We start from the raw sequence: 5721 nt of genomic DNA on the forward strand, positions 1-5721 counted from the left end.
GAAAGAAGAAATTATTTTAACATCTACGAGGCTAAAGATAGTCTATGGGACAGATTGCTTCTTCATCTGCTTGATGTATTCGGCCCTTTTTTCTGTGAAGCTTCACAATAAATGCTCCCAGCTTCTCGACAAACCCCTCGCTAAATAGATTATCTGAAGAGCTAGCTGCCAGCATATCTGCATAACTTTCCATGTTGTCTTCGAAGGCCTCACATTCTAAAATGAAATATTTTTTCTATTTCCACTTTTCCAGAAGAACAAAAAATGCATACCCTTTCCTCCCACACTTCCTTTGGCCTTTTCGAGTGCCCTGTTTCACAACGGAGTTGATGAGAATTAGTCCTTAACTGAGCAATAAGAATTTTGGCTATCCAAGAGATATTGGCCTCTATGTATGCTTTTGGTTGATGATTATGAGTGGGATTAAACACTTCAATATAGTAATTTTTCTTTCTTCAATATAGTAATTTTTCTTTCTTCCTAGCTCCTTATCCCAAGTATGTTTGTGGAACTTTTCCATAACAAAAGCTTTTATCTCTTTGTTTTTTATGGAACAGGCATTCAAGCAAATACCTCATTTATTAAACCATTTGTTATTTTGCTGCATCCAAGTTTTTTTGCTCTTGCACAATCTATTAAAAAGAACCTTAGGCCATCTATTCTCTTCCATTTGCTCAATTTTTTTTAAATACCTTATGACTCTGCACTTCAATAGGAGCAATCCCTGTTTCACTTAACAAGATATCATAAGGAACTGCACTTTTAATATTAAATTTGTTTGTAATCAAACACTTCTAAATTTTCTCAATTTGTCTCCACTGCATGTGGGAGGTACTGCTAGCCCATAGTTCACAACCATAGAGAATCACATGAATGACTAGAAGCCCCAAAAGAGTTTGAGCGGTCTTACAGTCCCATAACTCTGCGTCTCTACACCTATTTTGAAAAGCATAAAATGCTTTCCAACTCCCCAAAGTTCTTTTTTTTCTACAACCTTTCCAGCTTAGATATTCCAAAGTATTTGTAATCCACAACTTCTTCCAGAATGTTGCCTTCAAAGTAGAACTTATGCTGGTTATGTTTTCTTTTCTTAGAGAAGACCACCGCTTTCGTTTTGCTGAATGTCGATTTTTTTACTGTTAAAAAAACAAAACATAATTTTTGATAAAAATAATCACAAAATATTGGTTGCACAAGACAGCACTAACATAAAATTAATGAAAAGGCTATCTCATTAACGAGAGTCTCTTTTAAACATTGTCGCCAATATCACCAAAACGTGAAATGTCAGACTTTGCTAAAATAAATCTTAAAAATTTGATAAATAGAAAAGTCCATAAAATTAGTTAAAAATTTCTCATATCCCGTGACTAAAACCAGAAAGTCTCATTTAAAGTCAGTCAATGATGTTTAAATGTAAAATACGGCACTTAAAATAAAATAAATTAAAAAATGCATTTCATAAATTTAAAACTTTAAAATCATCTCCACAGAATATTTATTTTAGTAATGTAGGACTAAAACGAGAAACTCTTATTTAAAGTCAATCAATGACGTTGAATGTAAAATTAAATTAAAAACTTCAAAATCATGTCCAAGATAATGGTTATATAGATAAGCGTAGCGTAATTTATAAATGAAATGATTTTTTCCACAGTTATTTTTTTGATTAATTTTAATCGAAATCTGTAGTAGATTTTAAAAAATTTGAGTTTAATTGTTTAAACATAATTTGAATGCCTTTGGAGTTTTTATAGCTGAATCTATTTATCATTCAAAAATGTATTTTAAATAACAAAAAATCCGGATTTTGGTGAATTCCAGTGAAAAAAGATTATTTCATCTATAACTTAGACTAGGCATATATATATATATATATATATATATATATATATATTTATGTTTATTTTGTATTTTAAATAACAAAAAATCCGGATTTTGGTGAATTCCAGTGAAAAAAGATTATTTCATCTATAACTTAGACTAGGCATATCTATATATATATATATATATATATATATATATATATATATATATATATATTTATGTTTATTTTGGACTTTAGCAATTTTAAGAAAAATTCTTCAGGAATAATCACATTAACGACTTGGGGTCTAACCGTTTCAAACCTCTACGAAGGTTCATCATCAAGACAAACATGGAGAGCAAGATCCAACACATCAAATATTTATAGTAGAGATGCAACCATAAGATTCTGTAATAGTAACTAAGTCAAATATTTAAACAGTAAAAATTGGCACGTTATATAATTCTAGAATCAATTAAAATAAACATTTTTTAATAATAAATTAATAATCTAATTTTTAACAATTCATAATATTAAATTATTTCTATTTTTAATTATCTAATCTTAATTACTATTATTATATAATAATACCTATTCATAACCCAAATTAATAATAAAATAAGAAGGTTCAACAAAAATCAAAATTAACTAATAAATAAAAACAGAGTAAGATATGAAAAAATATATAATCAAATGATAAAATCAAATCAAAATTAAAATAAATTTTATTTAATTATCATAAAGTAGAGATTTGACTTTAATAGAATATTTTAGAATATTCATAATAATGTACACAAATCAAATATTGAGATTTCTCTCCAAAATAGTTACACTCTTTTTTTTTTAATTAAATTTATTAACTAAAAAAGGACATTAAAACAAGTCTGATATGAAACAAGGACTGCAGGCAGTGGTAGTCCCTGCCGATTTGATAGGGGAATGAAGTTATTCAGGGTATTATGTATAAAATTTTTATTCTAAGTTTACTCAGACGTGATGAAATCCTTAAATTTATTACCCTGTTGAATAGATATAAATTTATTACCCTGTTGAATAGATATAAGAGAAAATCAAACATAAACAACAACTTGTAACTTGGAATCGATTGCATAAAGTGGAATCTATCTATTACACTTCCTAGATATATTTTCTCTTTGTATTGATATATTTATTATATATTGCTCAAGGTTCCAGAAATATTACTAGAAAGCGTAATATACTGCACTTTTAATATTGCTCAAGGTTCAACACTTAGTTCTATACGCATGGGAAATCAAAAAATAGTTCTATACGCATGGGAAATGAAGTGACCTAAAATATAGGTAAAGGAGTGCACGATCACCACGCCGAGCAACAAACTTAGCAAGTATGGCATCGTTATGTCAAAAGAGTTAGAAAGTAGCAGACATCATGCGAATAAAATGTCGCGCTAAATGCCTGCAGAGGCATGGAATCCGAAGGAAATTGAAATTGACGGCCGTCTCGCGAACACGATCATAGAAGGTCAACGCCAAATACTTGTAGAGGCATGCAGTTTTCTAAAAGGCTACTACCGGATAACTTGAGAGCAAATGGTCAACGCCAAATATTTGGAGAGTCATGCAATTTAAGGAAAGTTAAATTGATATAGGTGCGCTGTAACACTATCATCGTGCCACACAACATGATTACATGTGATCCTAATACGGATTTCATACCATTCTTAAATAAATTATGTATAATGCAGAGTTTGGATAAAATACTTATATAAACCATGTATGCTCCACTGCTTTATAAATATATAAATATTTTTCGGATGTTTGACAGACTTTATAAGATACTTCATAATATTCGAATCGAAAAGATCTCCTGCAGGTATTTGAAATGATAAAAACAACAAATAACCTTTATATCGAAAAGATGTCACGGATTCGATAAAAATACCTGATAATCTTCAGATCTAAAAGATCTCGTGTACCCTTCTCGTCTTTGATAAAATACTCTGATAACCTGTCTTACCTGATTATAGTATGTCTAAAATTTAATAGCTCACAAGCGTTCCATGGTGGTTCTCAGCTGCTGTTGTTGGTTGATGAATGAATGCTTCGCTTGCCTTACGAGAGGATCTATGCATAAGCCATGGCTGATGATTAAAAAGATGGAGAAGGACAGAGCGAAGCTGATATCACCTTTTCGACCATGGAGGGAAGGTGACAGTTTCTCCTATGGTGGAATAGGCCGTGAAATAACACAGGTAAAATAGCAACCCCGCGTTAAGCATTGATTGTTATGGGTGAACATGTGAAAGCAAAACAGAAGCCTTACCTGATGTCTGCCATTTCTCGATCTCAATAAAACAAACACAGTAACTGATGAATTAAGGAAAAAGACCGTTTAGCAAATCTAAAAAGAGGTACTAAAGTTTTGCAGCAAGACTTTGAAAGCAAAAAATACTTCAAAGTGCCTAACGAAAAATATTCTTGAAACACAACAGGAACTCGTTGATTTTGGTGGAAACTAGAACCAAACCTTTCTGTGAAAATTTTGTGCAATTGTAAAATTTTACAGCTCAAGGAAAAAACCATTGAAAAAATTACAAAATCGAATCAGCCTGAATGAAGGAAGGAAAAAATAAAAATAAAAAAATTCAAATACAACAGAAGAACTAGTTGAATTTGGTATCAATTTCTACGTAAATTTTGAAAAGATATGAGTGCATGAAGAAAAGCTTCAAAGAACAAAAAAATAACGAACTACAGTCAGTAATATCGATGACATCGGCGTAAAATCTTTGGATTATGAATTCTTTTCCAAAAGCCAAAATGTAGCGCCCATAAACAAGAAAAGCAAATACATAATTTCGCAGGCAGAAAAGATATGGTTGATCAAGATCAGCTAATTTTTAATTAGTGATAGAGGGAAAAGCATTAAAGGTCGCACGAATACCTTCTCAGCCCCTCGCGCATCCCGAGGTTTCTCCCGGCCGGACGATCAGCCATTGCCACAATTTCAGTTGTAAAAGGCCGCCAGGGCTTTCAACAGCGAGCTATTAAACATCGGAAGAAGAATCTGCAGGCTTCCATGTATGGAATCGGTCTGCGCTTCTTTAAAGTATGAAGCTGAGAAACAGGGAAACCTCCACAGTTGACGTAGGAAGCTGAGGCCAGCAGCAGATACAGCTAAATTAGGGCCGATCAATTGAGAATGCGGGAATTCCTGCGTCAGCTTAGGGGCACAGAGCCCCTTTAAGGTAACAAGGTCGCATTGTTCAATTTTCTGGAATAGATGAAACTACATGCAGCGGCCATTCAGCGACATGTGCTGCCACGAAGTTATCAGCGAGAGGAGATAGGAGCGTAGAAGAAGTGACAAGTGCCCAGAAGAAATGGCAGATGGCAGCTTGCTTGCGCAATTGAAAAACTTAGGATAAAATTACTTGTCCCGGCTGAAATAAGAAATGGCAGATGGCAGCTTGCTTGCGCAATTGAAAAACTTAGGATAAAATTACTTGTCCCTGCTGAAATAACATCGGGGCACGTGAGGCCTGCAATAAGACCTTGAATTCAAAACTTTGGTTATAAGTTTTTTACACCGATATCTTTGGGGATAAACTTTGCTTAAAATCACTTAAACACTGGAAATTTATGGTCAACTCAAGAACTAATACGTGGTCAACGGTCCATCGAACGCTATAGTCCGGCAGGGACTAATTGTGGTTTTTTCTGGGTATGGGGTATTGATAAGCCATGATATTGTGACAAAGACTATTTACATATTAAGAACCTCCATAGTAAAGTAAAGTGAGGGAAAATATTCTACCTTGTTCCATTTTTTTTAAATGTATAAAAGTTTAATTTATATGATATTTTTTAATAATAATAGTAATAATATGGTGGACATGTTGTTGTTGGAATTAATGGAGAATGTATTATTGG

General features: G+C 32.5%; 1 long non-coding RNA gene across 1 annotated transcript; it reads right to left on the reverse strand.

Moving 5' to 3' along the window:
• Positions 1 to 3844: 3844 nt before the first annotated feature.
• LOC149185290 (uncharacterized) lies at positions 3845 to 5188 on the reverse strand. Its single transcript, XR_016257828.1, has 2 exons — positions 4733 to 5188; positions 3845 to 4155 (listed from the first exon to the last, which is right to left on the reverse strand). It is a non-coding gene; the product is annotated as an uncharacterized LOC149185290 (long non-coding RNA).
• Between the last annotated feature and the right edge of the window lie 533 nt (positions 5189 to 5721).

Source organism: Pinus tabuliformis, chromosome 3_2, assembly GCF_031772625.1.
Source record: "Pinus tabuliformis cultivar Carrire ecotype Pingquan chromosome 3_2, CPIR1, whole genome shotgun sequence".
NCBI classification, from domain to species: domain Eukaryota; kingdom Viridiplantae; phylum Streptophyta; class Pinopsida; order Pinales; family Pinaceae; genus Pinus; species Pinus tabuliformis.